The sequence below is a fragment of the Euprymna scolopes genome, chromosome 33 (genome assembly GCF_053919585.1).
Source record: "Euprymna scolopes isolate OS-2025 chromosome 33, ASM5391958v1, whole genome shotgun sequence".
NCBI classification, from domain to species: domain Eukaryota; kingdom Metazoa; phylum Mollusca; class Cephalopoda; order Sepiida; family Sepiolidae; genus Euprymna; species Euprymna scolopes.
The window spans coordinates 60488701-60516419 of NC_136514.1; positions in this window are offsets into that span (position 1 = coordinate 60488701).

Consider the following 27719-nt stretch of genomic DNA (forward strand, 5'->3'; position numbering starts at 1 on the left):
CTCGTTCGTAAAATATCACAAAGATTATTGCTACTCCTAAAATTATCCGTAAATTTACTCTAAATATATTAACCAGTCATTTTTTCTCAATCACTACCGAATTTGATTAATAATCCTATTTCAGCTACCTTTGTGTCACTTGGTGAACAAATTCCTCTTCAGTTTCTCTTTGCTAAGCTCACTTTCTATCACCTTTTATTCTGCTGACCAATTGACTTCCTCTTTTTTGTTATAGTTTTTCCTCTTTTTTGCTTTCTTTTCAATTGTAGGGTACGTCAATAATATCACAGTTTAAACTTAAATTTTGAATATCCTCAATTATATTTTATGGAAATATATGTGTATACAACGAGCGCAGCTTTATATGATAAAAATATGTGGATTGGTTTAAATATTACTGAATTATATGAAGAATGCATCAATCCAAATGAAAACATCAGAGAAAAAAATATGTGTTACTTTTTTTCTTTATCATGATTATGACAGTTATGACAGTTGAAGATGAAAGAGTAAACAATCAATACATCCGTGCGAAGATTACTACTACGACGTGTCAACGCAACACAGATGCTAACGAGACATGCGTTGGTTATTTGTGTCGATCCGAGACGGTAATGCAACCATTATTCACTTATCGAAAAAGGTATATTAAAAATAATCAAAGAAAATATTTTTCTTCATAAAATATGAATCAAAAGTTAACCAAGGATATCAGTTAAACATAAAACACCATAACAATATCGCAAAAAAATAAATTACGAATATAATTTTAGCCGGCAGTATTGAATCGTATTGCTGTAGCTGACATTTCGCTCAAACTCATTTATCGAAGAATTCATTTTTTTATTCATGAAAAGAAATCTACAAATGCGAACGTTTATTTTTTTATCTGTCTAATAAATTACCAAAAGAAAAAATAATCTTGTTCATGTGTTTTATTCCCTGTTTTACTCAGGATATTTTTAATTAAATTTTTTTTTTTTATCAAACAATTTTGGCTTTAAAATAGAAATTTGAAAAAAGTATAATTTATTTATAACGGTGCTGTTTGGTCAACAAGTAATTAAATCGTTTTTGAATTTTCTTAATGAAATGTTGTTTAATCTTTGTTGATAACATTATTGAATATAAATAACTTTTAACAGTTTCGATCTTTTAAAACGTGAGAATTTGATAAGACTTTAAATATCATTATAGACGAGCTTTGAAAATTCTTAGTTTTCAAAATTTCTTTCAAATTTCGAAGGATCCTGAAGTAATTCATTCGTTTACTCAAACTAACCAGAATATTAAAATGGGTAACGCTTTACAATATGGTGACACTTCAGGATTGTATAGTACTTACTACTGCCGAGAAGAAAATATTTTAAGGCTTTACGATTAAATTAAATAATTTATGGCTTTACGATTAAACACAAAACTCAAATATACGATTCCATTGTGCTGTAAGAATGGCGATTCCGCGATGATCCTCAATCCCAACGTTTACCTCGCGGTTTCACTTGACGATCCTGAGCGTGTCTTCTGTAACATTGCCACTGGAGGCCATTCTCGGATATGGGTCAATTGTTAGGTAGATGGTGAGACAACATGATAAGTAATGGTGATACTTAAGTAAGGGTAGATAATTTTAGAGGACGCTTCAGTAAGAACTTATTCACATAAGATTTGAAGAGGATCATGCTATAGTCAGCCGGCAAGCAGTTATACGATATTGTGTTCCGCATACGAACTATTGTAGGAGATAAATTCTGCCCATTGAAATTTCATTTAGTTTTAGGCATAGATTGAGAGTGAAATAGGTTGTTAACGGTTGTTGTAGTTAAGCGAGTATTTTTTGCGAATGTTTTACACGAAGAGACCATAAAAGTAAGGATGGATTAGAGAAGGCTCGCAACGTATTTTTTGTGAGAAAGAGGAAGTAAGTAAGGCGAAAAGATCATCGCCGACTAAATTTCGAACACAATTTTGTACCTTGTCAAGGCAAGAAAGAGTATTCTTAGGAGCTTCACCCCAGATGTGGCAACAATACTCTAAGTATGTATTTGAATCTTGTACAGGTAGAGGGTTACATCAGGACTGAGATACTTTCTAGACCGGTAGACCCATCCAATCATTTTCTCAGAGATTTTGGCAATGGGTCTCATGTAGATATTCTATTTCAGGTCAGGAATGAAGATCATTTCCAGAAGATTGTCGAAGCAGAGTGCTTCCTTAAGACGAGAGTCGTTCATTTCAACTGGGGCTAAGTGCAAATATGAGCGTTGGTGGTGAAAAGATAGAAGTTGGATTTTGGATTCATTAAAGGTAACTAGATTTTTTATTCCGTTGTATCACACACTCCAAGTTGGAGGGAAGAGAATCAGAAAGATCCCAGTCTTTGCCTTTTAAGTATTTCCATTAACTCTAATTAGGTCGTATGGCCATTTCGAACAAATATCATATACGCTTTGATAACTCTAATATTTATGATAAAAAGTAAGAAACAAAAACGCAAGTAGAGTTTTCAAAAATTGTTATTTTTACATCTATAAATATATAATGAAAGGCGTTAGTTGAATGAGGGAATGATTGATGGATGTGAGGTTAGAATTTAACTTTCATGAAGTTGGCCACACCATATCAGTTTTAGGGTGAAGGGATATCTTCAAAAAGAGCGAACTTGTGCAAGGTGCACAATATAGCCATGACACAAGCTACCTATCTCCATACCTACTACCCCGTGATTTCTCTTACACTTTGATGCGGCGATCTACATGTTTAGACATCCTTTACTATGTTAATGAATGTTTCACGTTATTTGTATTAATAGACCACTCATAAAGTAACTAAACAGTGATAGTATCCATATATGATCAAAATGATGTGCTACAGTGACGAGAATGTAGAAGTTGATACACGTCTCGGTAATCGAAAACGTAAGTGGATAGTAACAGTTTATGTTCTTAAGATGAAGCTTTGCTTTCTCAAATACCAGTTTCGATAACAAATAACACCCTACCTGTAAACTCATCCTTCAAACTCCTCGGCTTCACATGAAGCACGCATTAAGGACATCGCCAACGCTGCTGGAAATAAAGTGGACTCCTCTACTGTGCTTAAAAGTTACCCACGCCAGAGAGTATCCTATATCTTTACAAGGCCACAATTCGCGCATAGATGGGGTATTTTTACCATATTCAGACCGATGAATCTATCACTAGTTACTCACTCTTAAACAGGGTTATAAAAAGTTAATACGCTTTATTTCGGGTAGAAAGGAATACAAATATTACGGAACTTATTTTCGTTCATAACATTTTTCATTTCAAATTACTATTTTAAATTAAAACTATTAATCGAGTTTTCTTTAAACCAGGTCTATTTGCATTCATACAGACATTTGCACAATATCTGATCAGAGAAGTAGGTGATTCTACAGAATTTGAACCGAACCAAACCAATGTTTGTCGAACTAAACTGAAAACTAAATATACGATTACTTTAGGCTTAACTAACCCAGTTCGCTTCAAATTCTAATGTCGAAGTAACATCTACGTTTAAAAGTTTTTGATAATTCTAATATCCACAAAAGAAACAAAAAAAGCAAGTACAGTTTTCATAAATTTTAATTTTTATATATTGCTATATAACGAAAGCCGTTTGTGAGATGCACAAGTATAGATGATTTTAAATATAGAAATACTTAATTTTATTATTGTTCCTTAATTTTTTAAGCATCCGACACCTGTTACTATTTAAAGTAATTATTGGCTTAAAATAAGGTTGCTTTTAAATCTTTTAAATGAAATGCAAAAAAAAAAAAACGAAAATAAACAGTATATTTTCAGTAACAAAAGTCAAAATAAACCTTCCTCATTAAATTTGTAATAAGACATATTCAGAATAAAAGTAAAAATCGATCATTGCATCTTAAACCAGTACACACATTATCATTATAGAAATGCTGAAAATCGTCATCCGGAAATCTCGCAAAAATAAAACTTTTAGTGCGAAAATACAGTGTATTTTCAAAATAGTTGGTATAACTTTTTAAAACTTTCGTTCTCCACAAATTAGACACAGTGAAACTGGTGGAGCTAGATATTGTTCTTAATAATAATAATAATAATAATAATGATAATGATAATAATAATAATAATGATAATAATAATAATAATAATAATAATTATAATTATAATATAATAATGATAATAACAATGATAATTGTTGTGGTGGCAACCACTTATTTGCATATGCGAATAACATAACACTAGATATGAAGCGTCAAATATAACAGTTTGACGAAGAACTATTTAAAAAAAAAGTACAACGCAAAGGTTGACCATTTTTTTTAAGGAATGAAAAGTGTTGACGAGCAAACGGATTTTACGCTAAAGAGAAGTTTCAACTCAAGTGAAAAAAAAAACTCTAACGTGGCAAAAGCGACAATTTACGCCGTTTTCTGGGAATCCGACTTGCAAACGAATGTAAAAGTGAATTTTTGTTTGTCGCTACACGACAAATCTTACTAAAGGACCAACTTGCAAACGAAAAGCGAACTTTGTTCTGTCGCAAAAACGACAGGTCAGACCCGTATTACGAAAAGCAAGGAAGTAACCTACGAAAAAAGTTCACCAGTGGATTCTAATTACTGTTCTCCGTAAACAAAACAACAACTAAAGGACTTTTTAATTAATGTTTTGGTTGACGTCGGTACTAAAAGGAAATACCACAGCTAAAACTAAAATTCAAGGAAAGGATTTTTTTCTTGAAGTTGTCACTGAATAACGGATAATACAGTAAAACGTCACGGAAAAAAAGGTAATCTCAATTTAAGAGGTATTTTAATTACTAAAATACTAGAGAAAAAAAAACTCAAAGAACTAAATGGATTGCACACATTTATTCAATTGTGACTCGATTAAAAGAAAAACCCAAACTTTTATTTTGTGGAAAGAGTTACTTATTAGTAAGTGCCTAAAAACGGAAAGTCAATTCCATTTCGTGATTCCAGATAAACCTGTTTTATTTTTTTTTTGCAGCGTGACTCGCAAAAAGAATATATTATTGCAAGCAGCGATATTATTATTGAAAACAGGAGCTTACAGCAATTTGCTTTTTTGTTGTAACCCAAACCGGTGTATATTGTACATGGTACAATATTTTTTTTAACTACACACTAAAAAAAACAAAAAAACAAAAAAAACATGGAAGACTTATCAAAATGTTCATGCAATTTTTACAAGCACAGGCTGAGCGGGACGAACGCAGACAAGCTACACAAAACGAGTTTTTGCAAACACAAATACAGGCACAGGCTGACTGCGAGAAAAAGAGGAAGGACAGATTATTGAAATGGCAGCAGGAACAAGAAGAAAAGCAGAAAATGGCACAATTAAAGCAGAAAAAACTGCAATTGGAACAGGAAGAAAGGCATAAGAAACTACAATTGGAATATGAAGAAAGACAAGAGGAACGTTTTGCTAAAACACTGGAACTACTAAAGAGTAATCGAGAAAATGTCGATAGTGTTAATTTCTCCCATACAACTATTTTTAATAGCATGGACACATTTCATTATGTGCCTGAGGAAGAGAAGAATTTTGAAGCATACTACACAAGATCAAAAGATACGAGAATGTTTTTCAACTGGACTGTAAAAATTGGCCAAATAGTCAGAAAGTGAGCCTCTTACTCAGAAAATTGGGTACATCAGAACACAGCAAATTCGTAGATTACATATTACCTAAAAAAACTGCGGAATTAGAGTTCATGGAAGCTGTAAAATTACTAAAAGAATTATTTAATCCAAATATATTTCTTTTTCATAAAAGATGGCTGTGCATGAATCTAAGAAAGATGGACAACCAAGATTATTTGACATACGCATCAGTTGTCAATAAAAACTGCGATAATTTTAAGCTTGCAGAACTAACGGTAGAAGATTTTAAATGTCTAATCTTCGCTCAAGGGTTAGTTTCCACGAAAAATGCAGAAATACGCAGACGAGTGTTGTCTAAGCTGGAATCTGAGCAAGATTTAACCCTCCAGAAACTAGCAGAGGACTGTGAAAGGGCCATTACACTAAAAAAGGATTAAAAAAATATAGAAGAATCCGGAGTGGCATATGTAAGAAAAGTTAGAAAACCATACGCACCAACCAAGAACTTTACAAAGAAAAGCAATGGAACGGGATATTCCAAAGATAATAACCATAAATATAGTAAAGAATATAACAAGCCTCTTCCTAGATATAACTGTAAGAGATGTGCAGAAAAGCATTGGGAATCAGATTGTCCTTATAAGAAGAAAAAATGCTACATTTGCAAGAAGGTGGGACACAAAAGCGATTGCTGCAGATATAAAGATTACACCAGAAAGAGAGTACAGCAAACAAAATAAAATACAAAATTAGACAAAGATCGGCGAAAATACGTAAAAGTGGAAATATTTAAAACATCAATAAAGTTACAACTCGACTCCGGCTCCGATGTTTCTATAATAAACCTGAATACGTGGAAAAAGTTGGGAAAACCGGCCATGATGAAAACTAGTAAAGCAGCCCGGACGGTAACTGGTGGTGGTATAAAATTTGAAGGAGAAGTTGTCCTCCCGATAAAATTGAAAGGGATTTCGAAGAAATTAAAAATATTCGTACTAAAAAATAGTGAAAAATCTGTTTGGAATAGAGTTAATTGAGAAATTCGGACTATGGGATAAGCCAATCAATACATTCTGTAAAAAATTAGAATGTTCTTCTCCAGCAACAGTAAATATAAAAGACGATTTAAAAGAATTATTTCCTGAGGCATTCACGACCAACTTAGGTCGCTGCAATAAATTCAAGGCCTCGTTTGAACTTAAAGAAAACGCCAGCCCAATTTTTAGAAAAAAGCGAAATGTTCCGTTCGCTGGGTTGGAAAAGATTGATAAAGAATTAAATAGATTGGAACAGACGGGAATTCTATCAAAAATAGAACACAGCGAGTGGGCAGCCCCCACCGTATATGTAAAGAAACAGAATGACGAAGTTAGAGTGTGCGCAGACTTTTCGACCGGGGTCAACTCCCTATTAAAAGATCACCATTACCCCCTACCAAGCCCAGAGGAAATATTCACGAAGTTGAATGGGGGTAATATCTTCTCCAAGATAGACTTGAGCGACGCGTATTTGCAAATACCGGTCGAGGAGAATTGCTCAAAAATACTATGCATCAATACGCATAAGGAATTATACAAATACAACCGATTGCCTTTTGGCATCAAAGTAGCGCCTGCCATCTTTCAGCAAGCGATGGACACCATGCTAAGTGGTATTGAGTGCGCATGTGCATACCTGGACGACATGTCAGGAGCAAATCCCTAGAAGAACATAAGGAACATTTGAAACAAGTATTTACTCGAATACAAGAATTCGGCTTTAAAGTAAAAGAAAGTAAATGTGACTTTTGTATGAGCGAGATTAAGTATCTTGGACACATAATAAACAAACATGGACGACGTCCAGACCCAGACAGATCTGCGGCAATAAAAAATATGCCAGCACCCGATAATGTAACAACCTTGCAGAGTTTCTTAGGACTCGCAAATTATTACCAATCTTTTATTGAAGGAATGCATAACTTGCGAGCCCCCTTAAATAATCTGCTTAAAAAGGATACACCGTGGAACTGGACGCAAGAATGTCAAACCGCTTTTGACAAAATAAAGAGCGCACTAACATCCGAATTATTCTTAACGCACTTTGACACAAACTTAAAAATAGTCGTCGCTAGTGACGCTAGCTCCTACGGCTTAGGAGCATGCATTCAACATATTATGCCGGATGGGTCTAGAAAACCAATAGCGCACGCTTCGAGAACGCTGATACCAGCCGAAAGGGCATATTCACAAATCGAAAAAGAAGCGTTGAGTATAATCTTTGCCGTGACTAAATTTCACCGATATTTATATGGTAGACAATTCATACTTGAAACCGACCATAAACCGTTAGTCACGATCTATGGATAAAAAAAAAGGATTGCCGGTATACACCGCAAATAGATTGTTGCGCTGGGGTACAATACTACTTAATTACGATTTCCAGCTACAACATCTAGCATCAAAAAAGATTTGCCATGCGGATGGACTGTCAAGACTGATACCAAAGAAACACAATCTGGAAGAATCAGTCATTGCAGCAATTCGGACAAATGTTGAAGTAAAAAATATGGTAGCAAACATCATTAAGGAACTATCCGTAACTTTGTCGGACATTAAAAGGGAAGCCGAGAAAGACGAATATATAAAGGACATAAAAGAGAAAATTATAACGGACACAAAGGTGCAGGAAGTTTTCTCCATATGTGACGATGTGTTACTGTACAGCGAGAGAGTGGTAATACCCAAAACATTGCAGAATAGGATGTTAAGAGATTTCCACACAGGACATCCGGGGATAAATTGAATGAAGTCGTTAATGAGAAACTACGTGTACTGGCGTAACATGGACACTGACATAGCGACAACAATTGATAAATGTAAAGGATGCCAGTTAGCGGCAAAATCTCCGCCTATAGTACACAAACCTTGGCCGAAAACCGACCAACCATGGTCGAGAATCCACATGGACTTCGCTGGTCCAGTAGGTGAAAACTATTATTTAATTGTAGTGGATAGTTTCACAAAATGGCCGGAGGTAATGCGTTGCAGGAATCCAACAACGAACAACTCAATAGGGTTCCTACACGAGTTGTTTGCAAGATTCGGTGTACCAGACACACTGGTCACTGACAACGGAACGCAGTTCACATCCGCAGAGTTTAAGGAATTTTGCGACACGTTCCGAGTGAAGCACATCACGACTCCGCCGTATCATCCAAGTCGAACGGCCTCGCGGAAAGGTTCGCGGACACGCTAAAACGAGCGTTAAAGAAATCCATTGGAACACCAACAGAAAAAGCTTTGCAACAATTCTTGCAAGTATATAGGATTACACCACATCCTAGTACACCATCAAATATATCACCAGATGATCTAATGTTTGCCAGAAAGGTAAAATCAGCGTTTGACAAACTATTGCCAAGGCAGGCAATTATCCGAAACACTACACACACGAGAAGAAAGAAATATAACTCGGGAGATCGAGTATATTTTAAGTGCTACAGAAATAACACATCTTACTGGGAATGTGCAGTAGTGGATAAACGCATTGGTGATTGTACATACATGATTAAAGGTCCACAGAATATACATAAAAGGCACCTAAATCAGATAAAAAAAACGTCATATCCAAGATGATGATGATACGACAACAGTCGAAGAGGAGGACACCATAGATATCATATACGAATCTTTTAATTTGGAACCGCCTCAAAATGCACCTGAACCCCGAAGATCAGGTAGGAAAAGAAAAGTGAATGAACCATTAATGGTAAACCCAAAAAGAAAAAGATATTGAAATCTGTGTGACTTCAAATCTTGGGAGGGGGGTGTTGTGGTGGCAACCACTTATTTGCATATGCGAATAACATAACACTATAAATGGCAAGCCTAGGTTGGCCTTGGGGTGTCTTACTCAAATGCCACCAGAAGTGACGCCGAAGAACGTACATGTCCTCCCACCAAGACTCTCTGACTCGACACCGTCATTTGTACATATTGTAAATATACCTTTCCTTTAATACACTTATTATTGCGTTATCTTGTTGTTTGCGTCTTCATTGTATTTCCTTACTAATTATTGTTCAACCTTGCAACCACAACAATAATGATGATAATAATGATAATAATAATAATAATGATAATAATAATGATAATAATAATAATGATAATAATAATGATAATAATAATAATAATGATAATAATAATGATAATAATAATGATAATAATAATAGTAATGATAATAATAATAATAATGATAATAATAATGATAATAATAATGAAATACTACTACCAATAATAGTAGTAATAAAATATTGATAATGATAATGATATAATAATGATAATGATAATAATATTAATAATCATAATGATAATAATAAAATCACAATGATAATAATAATAATGATAATGTAATAATAATATTATTAATAATAATAATCATAATGATATTATTATTATTATTATTAATAATAATAATAATAATAATAATAATAATAATAATAGCAGCATTATGCACAAGACCAAGCCATATATTGGTATACACAGACTTATTTGTCGATGTAATAAGAAAAGGCTATAATTTGGAGGGGGTAATAGTTTTGGGTTGTTATATGCTCTTTGTATCAATTTAATTTGAAGCCTATTGGTTTTCATCAGAAAGGAGGCTACAAATATTGGTTATGAAAAATGAGAGATATAAGATGGAGGAGAATGGTATGGAGAGAAGACACAAAGTCTACATAATGGAGTAAATCACATAAGGTGATATTTGAATAGAGTAACATGGGATTGAATAAAATGTAATGAAGAGTATAGTAAATACAGTGATATATATATATATATATATATATATATATATATATATATATATATATATATTATATTAGAAAAATAGGAGCATGTAAATAATACGGTTAAGCTTAAACATGGAAAAGTAAAGGACTAGCTGTTTAAAACTGGAAAAGAAAAGAACAAGATATTCTAGTAAAAACATAATAAAACATAATACAATTTTGCAGTATTAAGAATTGATTATATAGTGTTCTACATTGAATCTTTAAAAATTCTTAATGTAATTCTTAATCTATTGTAAATCCATGATTTTTCCAGGCTTCCAATAAATTCACTTGGTTTTTGTTTAATTCCATTCTTATTTTTGTTACTTCTCTTTTCGAGACAGCAATGAATTAGTAGCAACAGTAGTCGCATACATACAGTAAATGTCTGGTCACATTAAAACTAGAATACACGATAGATAACTGTTTTGTCTAGAGTTATCGCCCTTATATATATTTTTGTATCTATTTCTAAAATTATATAAGATATACAAAACCGGTTTCAAAATTTGAATCATTTTCATCTGTATTTTACACAAACTCCCCCATTAAATGTAAAATCAGATTAGTGATTCAATAGGAAAATAATTCACATTCAAAGTCAAGAAAATATTATTAATGCCTAAAATATCACCAATAATACGAAAACATCGCATATTTTTGCCAACACAATCTATATGTCAAATATATAATTATTTACTCTTAATAAAAATTATTATTTGTCACTTATTAATTTATTTTTATTTTATTTCATCTTATATTATTTCATTTATCCACTTATCTATTCATTTCTCGCTCTGACTTTCTATCTGTCTTCGTCTCTGTCTGTCTGTCTGTCGCTCTCTCTCTCTCACTCTCTCACTCTATCTCTGTCTCTCTGTCTCTGTCTCTGTCTGTCTATCTGTCTGTCTGTCTCTCTCTCTCTTTCTCTCTCTCTCTCTCTCTCTCTCTCTATATATATATATATATATATATATATATATATATAACTTTTATGTTCCTATTTATTTTGTAAATTCTAAACCCTAACCCTGATTATAAAATTCATTAATATTTCTAAAATTTTCAAACCCAAGAAGCACTTTTAAAACCCCTAAGATACTTTACAAACCTTCCTAGCTATAAAAATACCATACAGATCTAAACTTCTAACAACTTTAAAAAACATAATAACTCATAATATGTAAATACATATATAAGTATGATTTCTTTTAGAATTAGCTAAAATCCATGAAGCCTACAGAAATTAAACATTTTCACATAATTTTAAATTTGTTTCTATTAATGTTTTTAGCTTGGAGCAGATGTACACATGATTCCTTATTAATTCCTAGGCAACACTAGTTTTCTGCTAAATTAGGTAAATCTTTTTTTTTTAATTACGAATTTACTCTCTCTTCTCTCCTTCCTCTCTGACTTCTATTCTAATTCCTGAAATTTTAAAAAGTCTGTCTCCAACTTTAACGCAATACATGTCTTATGACTTTGACTCTTTGAATTTGATTCCACAGCTCTGAAATCCATGCAGCTCTTTAAAGAATTTTGTCCATCTATCAGTCTATTATGTTTAAATTTAAAATACCATTTTCATATTGAATTGCACCCCTGAAGAATGTCTGTTATCTGAGTCAGGAAAACATGTTTCCTGTTGTCCTCAGAAATATTCTTAATATTTTTTCTAATGTATTCTTCATCTCTCTAAAGTTGCCATTTGCCTATGCATGGAATATTGTTGCTACATTAGAGCTTGTGCACCAACTACATGCCTCTCCTTTTTGGACCAGGTCCAGAAACGAATTTCAAACCTATTAGGTTCTGCACTGTTTGCAAAACTCCTGATCTCCATCTTCATTGCAGTGTGGCATCTGTGTTTGTTTTACAAGAACTTTCACAAAGAGTGCTCGAATAAATTTACTGCACTTGTAACCCCTCTCACATAATTTCACACATCTGCTTAGGAGAAAAATCCAACCTGCTTCACTGTAGAGGTTCCAAGATGCTGGACGATTTTCTACTCTGATGTCTACTTTTCTTGCACCACTTGTTTGGAATCCTTTCCCCATTTCTTCAACTATACCAACATGAATAAATTTACATGTAGTGTTAGCAAAACCTCTCCCCATCGAACTTGTTCCCTTATAAATCTGTCTCTTATCACACTAGCGTCTTGTGCTACAATGACAATATTCCTTGTTAGGAATGAACAAAGCTAAAAAACAAATAAAACCCTTGAAGAAAAACAGGAATGCTAAATCTTTTATGAATAAATTTTTACTATGAAAGACTTAGAAACTTTTTTTTTAAATGGAGAGTAGATAATGCGATGGATGTGTTATCGGAAGCTCCAGTAACTCTCGCTTCTCCTTTTTTGTCCCGCAGTCCTCATTCAAATGAGTGATTTTTCTGACAAAGGGTGAAGAAAAAGCTGCTTCCAGGTCGGTAGTACTTTGTGAACAGTAGTATGAGATGTCAGAAATTTTTCTGTCTCTATATCTATCCTTGTGGCCATGTCACTAGTAAGGGTGCTGGAGGTAAACGTTTGTCTGGGCTGACGTTATCCGCCTGTAGTCAGGGACCCGAACCTTGGATTAACCACTAAGGTGCAAAGTACTGGGGCTGCTGTATTGCCATTTGATGAATGGATTCTGGACCTTGGTGGGGCCTCTCGATGCCATACTAGTGGGTAATTGTTACGGCTTTACCTTATCATGTGCTACAAAAAAATTTCCTATCCTTTTCTCTCTGTCGTTCCCTCTCATTATTGCTCAAACCAACTATGCTGACCTGTTCCACAAACCCCAAAACCTCAACATGAAACATCTCAAAAACAAAAACTCGAATAAACCTAGAACCCCATCTTCCAACGTAGACCCCTACTACCTTGTCCCCTTCTCCAACATCAGGGGTCTACGTTCCAACCTTCCAGAGGTTGAAACCCAATTACAGGAGACGAAACCGGACATATTCTTTCTAAGCGAAACTGAAATAGGGCCGACCACTTCCCTAGATGAATTCATAATTAACGGATACTCTAACTTAACATCGAAATCTAACCCCCAAGATCGCCATGGGCATGGAATATGTGCATACATTAAAGATGGCTTCCCGTGTGGCAGGGATATCTCCAGAGAAAACCCTAATTTACCTTATATGTGCTTCCGGGTTGCACTAGCTTACACCACTGCATTTGTATTTGCCCTCTATCGCTCCCTCAACAGCGGAGTTACTATCTTTAAGAGTATATCTAAGAAAATAGACCACATCCTGTCTGCACATCCCTCGGCTAACATTCACATTTGTGGTGACTTCAATGTCCATAACGTGGAATGGATGACCCACTCAAATAAGACAGATGACGAGGACAGGTTCTGTCATGACTTTGCCATTGGCTATGACCTCACTCAGATGGTTCGCGAGCCCACCCGAGTGCCCGATACTACCGGTCAGTTTGCAAGCCTTCTAGACCTTTTTATCTCAACCTCCCCTGAGCTATGTTCATGTCTGTTCTTTCTCCACTAGGATCCCCCGACCACTCCGTTGTATCAGTTAAGATAAAAATGAAATGTAATAAGTCCCTAGACGTACCCCTCCACCGTACTGTATACCGATACTCCATGGCTGACTGGGATAGCTTCCGTACATTCATATCTGATCTACCGCTGCATTCCATGTTTAAAAAGGATGTGTACTCTATCGTATCAGACCTGACCGAATGGTTAATTTTAGGCATAGACCGATTCATACCATCTAAAAAATTCCAATAAAAACCTAACAGCCAGCCATGGTTTTCCCCAGAATGTGCTGCTGCCATTGTGCACAGAAATCACTTTTTCCGTAACTACCAACGTAATAGATGCACTGAGACTAAAGCTGCTTTCAGGAACGCCAGCAACCACTGTAAAAGAGTAATAAAAAATGCAAGAGAGCTATATGCCCAGTCTGTTAAATCCAAAGTAGCTGAGCAGCGGCTTGGTTCCCACCAGTTTTGGCAAATAACAAATAGGATCCTGAACAGAAGTGTGGGTTCTATCCCAACCATTATCAATGGACCAGAGGTCATCTCGTCAGCATCAGACAAGGCCAAACTATTTGCAAAGCACTTTGCAGCTAACTCTACCCTATGCGACGAAGGCCATCATCTCCTCATATTTCCTCCTATAACACAAAACACGCTAGGTAATATACAAATATCTGTGCGTGAGGTCGCCAAGCTAATCAAGAACCTTGATTCCAGTAAAGCAACTGGCCCTGACGGCATCCCAATTATAGTGTTAAAAAAGCTCCAACCTGAACTTGCTCCCATATTTACAAAACTGTTTAAGCGTTGCCTTGAGGAGAAGTGCTTTCCAACACCCTGGAAAACCTCATCAGTATGCTCTGTATTTAAGAATTTAGGTGATAAGTCTTCTCCCTCTCAGTACAGACCTATAAGTCTCCTGTGTATCATGAGTAAGTTGCTGGAATCCATACTAAATAGAGAAATAGTCAACCACCTCAGCAGAAATAACCTCCTCAGTGACACACAATATGGTTTCCATTCTGCAAGATCTACTGCAGATGTGCTAACTTATATCTCATAGGATTAGCGAATCTCTCGACAAAGGCTTCCTTTCTAGGGCAATTGCACTTGACATATCGAAGGCCTTCGACAAGATATGGCATAAAGGCCTACTTTACAAGATTTCCAGCTACGGTATAACTGGAAATGTTTTCTCAATCATCAAATCATTTCTCTCTAATAGGCTCATAAGAGTAGTGGTCGATGGACAAAAATCAGAGGCCTGCAGTATTAATGCTGGAGTCCCTCAGGGGTCAATCCTGGGCCCAACTCTCTTCCTGATCTATATCAATGATCTCCCTAAACACATACTTAAATCATTCGTTGACATCTATGCTGATGACACGACCATCTACGGCAACACATCAAAGGCTGTAAATAACAAAGTTCTCTCTGATTCTCTCTCCTCTGCTCTCGAGCGTGTAGTTCAGTGGCTGGTTACCTTTAATGCATCTAAAATCAAGCTCCTAACTTTACACCATCAACGCTCTGATCCCCATCTGGCATCAATTGTAATGGATGGCTCTCGCCTAGGAGAAGCTCAATGTTTTGACAAGCTTCTGGGCTTGACCTTTACTCCTGATATGAAATGGAACATGTACATCAAGTCTGTTGCCAGGGTCGCTGGAAATATAGTGGGTTCCTTCTACCGCTCCAGAAGATATCTCACTACTGATGCAATTCTCTATCTATATAAAAGCCAAGTACGTCCTAGGATGGAATACTGCTGCCATATCTGGGCAGGAGCTGCTAAAAACAGCCTATCCTGCCTTGACAGAGTACAAAATAGACTTCGTGGCTTAGTGGGGGATGCCCTTTTCTCTTCCCTGCAACCTCTCTCCCACAGAAGAGACGTTGCGAGCCTGTCTTTGTTTTACTATTATTTCCATGGCAAGTACTCGTCTGAGCTCCAATCTCTGGTCCCCCCACGCCAATCTTTTACGAAAAACACCCGTCTAGCTGAAGCCACTGTCAAAAATTTTCAACACTCTCTATCTGTTCCTAAATCAAAACGTAGATTCCATGAACACAGCTTCTTTCTTAGAACAGCACGCCAGTGGAACTCTGTTCCGTCTGCCTGTTTTCCGCCTGACTACAATTTGGATGTCTTCAAATCCAACGTAAACAAATTCCTGATGAACCGCCCCCTTAAGTAGACACTTTATGAAATCGCAACACTGACGTACAACGTACTGTACATGCAATAACCCTTATCCCTGAGTGGCTTCCGGGCCTTGATAAGTGATGACCTCCTTGTAAAAAAAAATTATTTCTACAAATGAGGAATCACAAACCCAGATGATTCTAATTCATTTAGTTATTTTTATTGCTGAGTAAACATCCAAAAGTTCGCTTGCTTTTTCTTTAATTACATTTATTTTCACACATACTTTCTAAACATCTATATGATGCTTTTCAGACTTCACACTTCACATTAAACAGTTTAAGTTGCTGGACATGGTGACATACTTAGCTTGGTTGATAGACGTGTTAAAAAATAACAGTTAAAAATATAGATGTAAATCTCCTTATGAATAATCAAACTATTGAATAGAATACATCAAAGGAAAACATTTAGATGTTTATCAAATGAAAAAAGAAAGTATATTTACATTTTAATCTACCCCCCCTTCCTAAAAAACAAAAATCTACATTTTAAAGGGATTTTTGTGAATACATTGTAAAATGAAAAAAAAAACAATCATTTTTAGAATTTAGACTGGGAGTTAGTTGCACAAATAAATCTTCTTAAAATATTCCTCATTGCGGGATATTATAACTGTAAGGGCAATTAACTAATTATTTACCACTAACCCTGAGTTCGAAAGCTTAAATCATACAATAATTAATCGCTTTATTTTTTGCGCAATCACCGGGTCTTATGGTTAGTAGTAAAAAGTAGAGGAATCTTTTATGACTTTTAACAATGATATATTTTATACTAAAGGTTAATCAAGAACATTAATATGGCCAAGATTTAAAGCAAACAAAATAGATATTTAAATTTCCTTAAAACGCTGAAGCATATTCAAATTATCTTTTCTGAATTACATTAGTAACAAGGGAATACATTCTGCAATTCGAAGTACAAAGTAACTCGCACCACGCATGTGAAAGATTCAATTCCAAACAGTCAGGCTTGTTTTATTTTCTAATAGTTGGTTCTATCTAAGTGGGTCTGTGACAACAAGTGGTACATGTTACATGGCTATCTCGACTCTGGCGCATTTACCGTCAGATCTCTCAGTTACAGGTCGTAACAATTATTCAAAGGTATGAAGCTACGGGCATTTCTACTCGGCTTAGAGTATTTCCGAGCTTCATTTATTTTACATTGTTCACACATTCTCTATAAAATGTTTGCCGTGGCAATTCATGTTCATTTCAATTGTATTTAAAAACTTTATCGTAAACTCCTTAGTCTGTGATTTTCACGTCATTCATTATCTTCATCTTGTGTTATTTTTACCGTTCTTCCCTGTAAGGAATCCCTCTTTCTCTCAGTCTACCTACCTCTCCCTATATATACAGCATTCCCTCTCTCTGTGTCTCCGTCTCTCTCTCCCACTCTCCCCCCTCTCTCTCTCTCTCTCTCTCTCTCTCTCTCTCTCTATATATATATATATATATATATATATATACTAGAAAAACTACAAAAGTTAGATCCCGTTGATGTAGAATTAGTGCTTTAGGCTAAATTAACAGTGAATCAAACGTGAATAAAACGTGAATCAAACGCATGCCATACTTCTTATTTCGCTGCATCTTTTCATTTCAGCCAAATCGGTCCAGTAGTTTCCAATAAATATTCTAGAGTAAATATGGTATTATGGGAACACATTTCTATTGATGTCAATTAATCACTACTTGTGCACAGAACGGATAGCGTAATGTTCGTTGCTCGTTATAATAACAAAGATCCATACAAAATGTCAGCCGGATCGGCTCAATAGTTTTTAAGAAAAGGTTGAACAGATACACAGACAGTCAGACAAAGAGAGAAATATATATATATATATATATATATATATATGTGTGTGTGTGTGTGTGTGTGTGTGTGTGTGTGTGTGTGTGTGCAACTTAAATCGTCTTTTTCTTATTATTGTTTATTTATCATTGTTTCTTCCCTTTATATTCCGATCTCGTGTTACTCGCGATATCGCAACATATTCAATACAGCGGACGCATGTTGTAATAGGACGTGCATTGATACACAAGATATAAAATAGAATATTAAATATTCTAATTGCATTCGACAATAACAAATGATATAACAAAAATAATAAAAAAAAACTAATTCACAAAATGGCTTCGTATAAATGCTATCTATTATTTTATTGATTCATAGAGAATAGCAATCGCATAATCCTTTTTCTCTGCTTGGGCCGCACCTTGCTAGTGTTAGTCAATGAATAAAACACAACTGCATAATGAGGCATTCACATGTGGAATATACAACAACCTGGCATTTAAAGAGTCTCCAAATCTAGGATAACCTAGAACCATGCAAGACAAATGCGTTCAGTTCCTTGAATTATTTATACATTCTCATATCCATAATATAATCCTAGCATATGAAAGTGAAGCCAGCAGCTGCTACAGATTCAAACCTCGTTTCCCTCTTTGTATAAAACTAAATTAAAATAAATATAGACTATATTACGACAGCTTATACTTAGCAGCTGCTATTGTGTAAGTAGATAAAAATACAAACTCTGGTAAACCGCTTTTTTTTTTACATGTATATATATATATATATATATATATATATATATATATATATATAATTCTTTATGTAAATAAAGTCATACCTTGCTACGATGTGCAGACCGTTCCAGTCATATTTTATTTCATCAGGTAAGAAAAATTAAAATACAAAAATGTGAAAGGTTCCGAACCTTTTCACATTTGAGGAGATAAAATATGCTATGACTGGCGTGAAGCAAAGCTAAAGTTCTTATGACTTAAATTAATTTCAAGAATCAAATTTCCGTTAAAGAAGGGGTTGTTAAAAGGATAGTTTTAGTGAAAAGTTAGAGAGAGTGATGAGAAGGGATGGGTAATATAAAGATATAGAGGGGCTAAGAATACACTAAGGGAAGAAAAAGAGAAGGGATGAAAACAGTTGAAATCGTGTCAGACGACGATATTAACAATATTCAAGTCATTTAAAGTGTTTCAACTATAGAAAGAAAATTGGATTAAATTGGGTAGTCTTGTCTATCAATAAAACACGACGTTTTTCGTTTATTTATTTATTTTTATTTATACCTTTTGTTTTGAAATTAAGGTATGTTGTGTATTTGTATATGTATCTATGTCTGTATTAATATTTTTATATATGCATAGGTGTTGTACGGGTAATACATAGTTTTAGTAAGTATATATTTGTATATGTATACATATGTATACATATATATATACATATATATATATATATATATACGTATATGTAAATGTAGGTGTGAATATTAGGTTATTTTGTGATTTTATATATGCGTTTATATATGTATACTCAATTTTTTGTGTGTATGTGACGTATACCTTATACACCCATTTCACTCGACATCCTAATTAATTAAACTTACCACTAACAACTAGATAATACCAGTTATATGACACCCTCTATAAAACAAATACTCAAACTCGAAGCTTTTTCTCCTAACACGTTTTATTTTATTTTATTTCCCACTTAATATATTGATTTAAATTTTTAAATGTTTAACTACTCTAAATCCCTAACATATAAAATGTACTAAGAAAGAATGGTGGATTTATTAAAATAATTTAATTTAAGTTCTTAAAAATAAAACACTATGAACCTTTAGAAAAGAGGTTCAAATAGTAGAGATTACAGATGATTTTAAATGTATTTTAATTTCTTTAGAAAACCTTTGAAACTAATTTTGATATACACTTCTGATAAGAACACACTCTTTTATGTTAAAACATTAATAAACAATAATAAACAAATAATAATAAATAAATGATAATAATCATGAATAATAAAAAAGAATAAATAATAAAGATATTTACACAGATACAAGGGTAGATATATGGTTTCTATAACACAAGATATATATGAACATGTGGGTGTTTATGTATATATGTATGCATATCTATATGTTTATTTGTATGTATATTTCTAAGTATACTAAAAGTTATAATAACTATTATTTAATAAGGTTTTATAAATTAACTTATTCTTGATAAATTTAATTTGATACAACCAATAAGTATATAAAAAATCCATAACTTTACCAAGACGATTGAATGTGTGCATGCGGTATATATGTGTATTTTCGTGTGTATTTGTATATGTGTATAATTGTCTGCGCATATATATGCTTATGCATGTGTGTATGCATTTCGTATGAGCTGATATATATATATATATATATATATATATATTGTATGTGTATATGATGTTTGGTTGTATGTGAGTATGCACATATATGTATGTTTGGTTATATTTATATACGTATATATATAGATATGTGTGTGTATTGTATGAGTATTGATATTGTGTCAATATTTCCATGTATGGTTCTATGTGTATGCTACGTGTATATATGCATATGTATAGTAATATGCCTAATACACCAATATAATTAAGTATCCCATTTGTTGAAACCTACCACTAACAATTAAATAAGCCTAAAATGCCAATTCTCCATAATTATACCAAACTAACCAATATTAATAGAACACCCTCAATAAAATTAATGCCCAACCTCCGAGTGTATATTTCTCTAAGGTACTTTCTGCAGCACTAAATTCGTACTTAGTATATCGGTTTAAATAGTTTCATTGTATCTAACCCCTAACATATATTTGAATTTATCCAACTAAAGAGTCACATAATATAATTTAATTTACATACTTTCTAAAGTATATCAAATACTAAAGAGAAATGACGGTTAAAGTTCCTAAAAAATACACTGGAAAAGATTATCAAACTGTAGAATTTTAAAGGTGACCGTAGGTGAATTTTAAAATTCTGTGGAGAATCCTTGGAAAAAGGATTTAGATTAAAATATACCCTTTACATACCAAAACTTAATTAAAAATTAATAAGTTTTAATAAAAATAATAAAAAATGAAATAAGTATATAATAATAATTATGAACCACAATAAAAAAATTCATGAATACTCATATAAATTAATCGAAAAATTAAATCACAATTTTATACGTTCATATGCTTTTGTGCGTATGTCTGTGCGGATGTATTTGTATGCATGTGTATTTGTATGATTGTCGTTGTGTATGCGTATGCATATATGTGTGTATATAAAGAAACAAACTATAAGCTAAAATGATTACTATTTTATTAGCTTAAATATTCTAACTTATTAAGATATGAATAAACAAAAAAAATATATAAACCGATATAACTGGAAAAAGTCAACGTTAATTTCAAAACAAAAGATATAATTAACAATAAATAAATAAATAAATAAAAAATAAAAAACGAAGTACATCGTGTTTCATTGATAGACAAGATGACCCAATTTAGTTCACCTTTCTTTCTATAGTTGAGACACTTTAAATGACTTGAATTATAATATTGTTAATATCGTCGGCTGACACGATTTCCACTTCTCTTATCCTTCCCCTAGTGTATTCTTACCCCCTCTATATCTTTATATTACCCATCCCTTCTCATCACTCTCTCTAACTTTTCGCTAAAACTATCCTTTTAACCTCCCCTTCTTTAACGGAAATTTGATTTTTGTAATTATTTTAATCCATAAGAACTTTAGCTTTGCTTCACGCCAGTCATGGTATAGTTTCTCCCCATCAAAATTTGAAAAAGTCTGGAACCTTTTACATTTTTGTATTTTAATTTTTCTTACCTGATGAAATCAAATATGACTGAAGCGGTCTGCACATCGTAGCAAGATATGACTGTATTTACATAAAGAATAATAAAAAAATATAATTTGCTCTCTTTAATTGAACACTATCAACGACCCTTGTAAAAATTCAATTATTCTTAATTTTTGGATATCTTTCTACCTGGTACACACACACACACACACACACACACACACACACACACACACACACACACATATATATGTATGTATGTATATATGTATGTATCCTTCCACGTTCCTCGAATGTGCTTCGACTATTATGTAAGAGACACAACGGCCTAAAAAACATACAGGAGTAATAACTCGTACCGAAACGCAATTATCGTCAGAAACTAAAAAAAAAAAAATGTAATTTCCTTGAATCTGCAGATGCAAATAAACCAGCATGCTTTATTCAAAATCCGATAAGGATTGTCATTATCTTTATGTCACTGTAACTATACTTTAGCCCCACAGCAAAAAAAAAAAGGCCGCCGTTTGACTAAGAGTTAAAAGGCTAACCGATTCTGTTCGTACATTGTCTTACCTTAATAAGTTATTGTGTAAATATGCAAATTGCTGTGAAGTGGCTATCTTTTAAATTCCAAACGAAGAGATTATACACAAAATTAGGTGGACATTTGAAAAGCCTGTACATTAGGGGAAGTGCAGTTTATTCTCCAAATACTTAAAATATCGTGGGAGATTAGCAATAAACTGACCCTTCTACCGGAGAAGGTAAAATTTGTGAGAGCGGAACTCCTAGAACTAAATAGAACCATATCTCAGCCCAACAACTAAAACCTCTATCTAACTGAGAGTTGGGCTAAACGAGTCAGTTCGTAAGATCCCTTATTCTATTATTTAGGAGCATGATAACTTACGTATGCAAATTTTCCTAGATGTGTTTTATATTAATTCTAGAAGTATTTTCGAAGGAGAATTAATTAACTAATTGAAAATCGATTTACCTTTCTTTTTAATTATATTTAAACAACAGTTATGTTTCACAAATGTAAATTGGTTCTCAACTTGTGCACAAGATCAAAGAGCCCCTAATACTACCAGCATAGCTAATTAATGATTGTCACTACCTTCCTGTTTCAGGACCTATCTGCGTTGCTATGTTTTATAAGAAGAGCTGTTTCCTTCTCATGTAAGTAAGAAGACAGACTGGATCAGTGAAAATGATATTAGGAAAAGGCTAGAATTGAACCCAGTAGGCAAGTCTTAAAGGATAATGGAAATTGAAATCCTAGGAATGCAGTCGATTGTTAATTCCTTTAGAAATAACTAATTATTCCTTTAGAAATAACTAATTATTTATGTCAGAAAAAGAGTGATTGTCCATTCTTTTAGAAATAACTGGAGATTAAATATATCAGCTAAGAGAATGGACAATGCGAGTCTATAAATAAAAATAAAAATAGGTTAGATATTGAACAATTAAAATTGAAAATTCTTTGTTTGCCGAAAGTGTGTTTGGACGGACATGTAAAATCCATGTGAAAAAAAGTCGCGTTGGTTGACAGTAGGCCTCTGACGTCATAAACAAAAAAAATTCTCAATATATTGAATCGAGGTTCGAGGATAATAGGAGAAGATCACAGTCACAGTCACAGTGATAGAGTCAGTTAAAGACGAGAGTCGGGAGCGACTTAGCGGAACTGGTCCCCTTAGGGGCGAAGGGGAAGAAAAGTAGACCAAGTAGTCATATAAATTTGAATTTCTGACATCATCAATCGGCCAACAGATGAATAAAGAAATCATTTAATATTTGGTAATTGGTTGTCTTCATGTCGTCATTCCACCAACCGGAAAGGAAAATGTGTTTTGTCATCATCTTTAATGAAGTTTGTATAACCCCCCCTCCCAAGTAATGTGTCCCCACCATCACCATCAGTAATGTATATCCCCTCCTCTGTGTTAACAAGAACTGTATAAATGTCTCAGCTCCGTAATAATAATATAAAATCCCCAAGAATCGTCATAGCCGTCATGATGTAAATCTCATCATCATCTTTGTTTTGAGTCCCTGTTATATGTGTCTCCGATATGAAATCTTGTCATTCCCAATATGTGCCGCTACACAACAGCTACTTTTAACGGTGTTATAATTTCAATAGGGGTAGTGCAGTTGGTGGGTGTTTATTCTGTATTCAATTATATTTGATTTGAGAAAAAAATCTCTGGACACAATCACAAATTATGTACAGCAAACTTGAATATTCGACGTACTTCTAAATCACGGCGTTACGTAGGACATAAGATAAGACACGCTATATTCGATTATGAACGCCACCCTCGGTTGATGGAAGTTGAGTGTAAGTTTTAATCCTTCCAGGGATTGGCTAATTTATTCTACATTTGTTTTACGTCGGAATCAATTATGGTAATGCCCTCTTACAGTTTCAGTTTGAAATTCAAGGAAATCAATGAACGAGTGGTCTCCCTTTTAAGGAGAAGAAAAACGACTTTATTGATTTATTCACGCGTGTTGCTATTTTCGGTGTGGGGGAGAGGCATAGAGAGAGAGAGAGAGAGAGAGAGAGAGAGAGAGAGAGAGAGAGAGAGAGAGAGAGAGAAATTGAGGTAAAATAAAAAAGAATATGGAAATCATTAGAAAACGAGAGAAAGCAAACGAAAAAAGCGTAAAAACGAAATAAAAACAGCGATTAAGAGACGGATTAATAAAATCTGTAAGGATGCATATAGAGGTGAGAGATATAAAAAGAGTTATGAAAATAGATAAAAAATATGTCTGTTAAAGAGAAAAATAAGTAAATAAACAAGTAGCCAGGAAAAACCAGCTAAAAAGCGTGAGTGAGAAAAGGGAAGAAAAAGGCTATGCAAATATGTCTATAGAAAAAGAATGTTTACATTAAAGGTTTCGTTTCCTCGCAGCAGGTGCCGAATGATAGCCAATTGGTTATGGGCGTCGACTCTCATCTAGACAGTCAGATTACTATTGCGGAATTGATGTTCTTGATTAGGTAGCCACAGAGAAGAGCCATGATACAGCGAAATGGTCTGCCTTTGGATATATATAGCTCATGTGTAAATATTTTTATATATTTTTTATGTACAATGAATACTATTTATCTTTCTTAAAACTTGGAATTTTAGTTTTTTTTAATAAGGGTTGCATATTTAATACCCCTAGACTGAAACACGTAACAGATAGATACAAAATTCTCTTTTTAGTTTAACCATAGATTACTTTTTAATTGTTGAAGCGCGTCATACTAGCATTATATCAACTGATGAATCAGTCACATTTGTTTTAATACACCTCACAGATATAGTTTTCGGTGTTTCCGTGAAACTCACAGCATCGATAGATGATAGAAATAATGCACAGTGACCATTGAATACATAATATTTACCTGTATCTCTCTATATATATATTTAATGTATGCACGTACAATATTATAAGAAGATGTATAGATTTTCAATATTTACTTTAACAGTGCTCAATACCTGGGTAGCGCCAAGTACTAACCTATGAAATTATATTTATAGCACTTAAAATTTAAAGACACGCCCACGTGAGGAATCGTCAGGTTAAGTGAACTTAACGATTTTATACCAGAATGAAACACGGTTGCTTCTATGCAAATTAATTGCCATAAATATTTTATTAGTTTTATTAATTTATAATATATATATATATATATATATATATATATATATATATATATATATATATATATATATATAGTAATGTGATTGACAATTTAAAATTCAAATTAGAATTAAAAATTAAAAATCTGTTTCATAAGGAGGAACAACAACAAAGGCAATAATGTGTACGATCGTTTCGGAAAACAATGTCTTTATTGTGATAGACATTAAGTCACGGACAATAATTTTGACATATAGTATTTTTTAAAACAAAGTCTCCTCATCAGAAAAAATATTGGGTTTTTTTTAATATATGTAAAAGACACCATAAATAAACCTAGCATTTTTAAGTAAGGCAGATGTATCTGGAAAAAATTAAAATCTTTTAAAAATCTATATTGCTTAAAAACGGAGCATTAATATCACAATTAGATAACTAGGAAGTAAGATAAATAACAAAGAAAGCTCATATAAAGAAAGAACATTTTTAGCTAGATATTATAGAAATGTGATGATCAAAAAAGAAAACAAGATACATAAATATAGTAACATAAAAATAATCCACAAATTAGCCAGCAAATGTTAATATACGAGAAGTAAGTTAAGGGAAATAACTAAGCAAAAGATATATTAGGAAAAGTAAATTAGAGTGATTTCCCCTGAATCTCCTAGCGTGTATACAACAAAACAGAATGTTTACCCGCAGACAGATAAAGAAATACATTTCAAAGGCATTGTAGTTTATAATATAGAGCAATTTAAATTGATAATAATATACAATAAGGGATAAATAAATAAAATAAATTTTAGGGGCAAATAAAATAAAACGAAAACAAATATTATAAATACGAAAGTACAGCTGTTTTAGTATTAACAGCCAAACAAGTGGAACGAACATCTAATAATATTGCAAAATTTAAATTAAAAATAAAGTTCTTTTATAATGTTTTGACTACAAAAATTTCCCTCTAGACCAAAGTATCGTAAGTTTGTAATAACAAATGTCGCATACTAATTCATTACGTCTAGACAATTAGCCACTATATTATGTAATTTTTGAACACAATTTTAAACACGTTAAGTCATAATAAAATGCTACCTTGCATTCTGGGCGCAACACCATCACAATCGAAACATCTGTGAAGGGAGGAGTCCCTATTTTTCTCTATAGATATTTAGTCCTCCAACTGCTGCAAGTTGACATTGGGACCAATTCTACATTTTCCTACGATACTTTCATTGCACCCATCGTAACTGGTTATTAGCTACATACACATAACATAATCTTTCCATTTCACGTTTCAAAAATAATAAATTCTCCCTTCTCAAAATTTGCCCATTCTGATTGGCTGAAACATAACTATTCACACATTTCGGAATCCATACTTTCATTACATAAACGAACACTCCAGAAATTTACAATATGGCGTCGCTGTCAACAGCAATCGTGCTAAAAAATAAACCAAATACAAATATATTAACCGCTCATAATCAGAAATATAAATACTGGTAACCTTACACTTACCTATGAACAAAATACCTACGCGCCACTAAAAACATTTAGAGGTACTTTTATTTATTTTTTTGTATTTTGGAGCAAATTATCGAGCCTCACAGGAAGCTATTTCTTTTATTAATCAATATTTTTATGTTTTATTTCGATTTTTTTTCATTTACTATTACTCTGGACGATTTGTATTACTTTTATATTTTCGGCAGATTACCTAGGCTTCACTCTTTTTACTTATTGTGCCCGCAATTTCTGTTAATAACTCAATTAACGTTTACAAATAAGTTAACACGCCACTATATTATGAAGGTAGGTTTTAAAGTAAATTCTATTGCCTACGTAAACACATTTTGATTGTAGAATATTTGGCTATATTTTGAATTATTTTGAAGGGAAAGACAATTAATTCTGTTATATATGCTGCAGACAAACTACTTTTCATTGTGTTAAAAAATCATTTTTTCAGTTTTGTTCCATGAAGACATATACTTAAATATTTGAAGAAATGTGAGGGGTGTACTCACTTTTGTGATACACTATATATATATATATATATATATATATATATATATATATATATATATATATACGTGTGTGTGTTCTGAATATGATTGACCATCAAACAAATGTAGTATATTTGGTATTATACTATTTATATTATATTATTTTCTAGTCTGCTATAACTGGAAAACATCATTTTTGGAA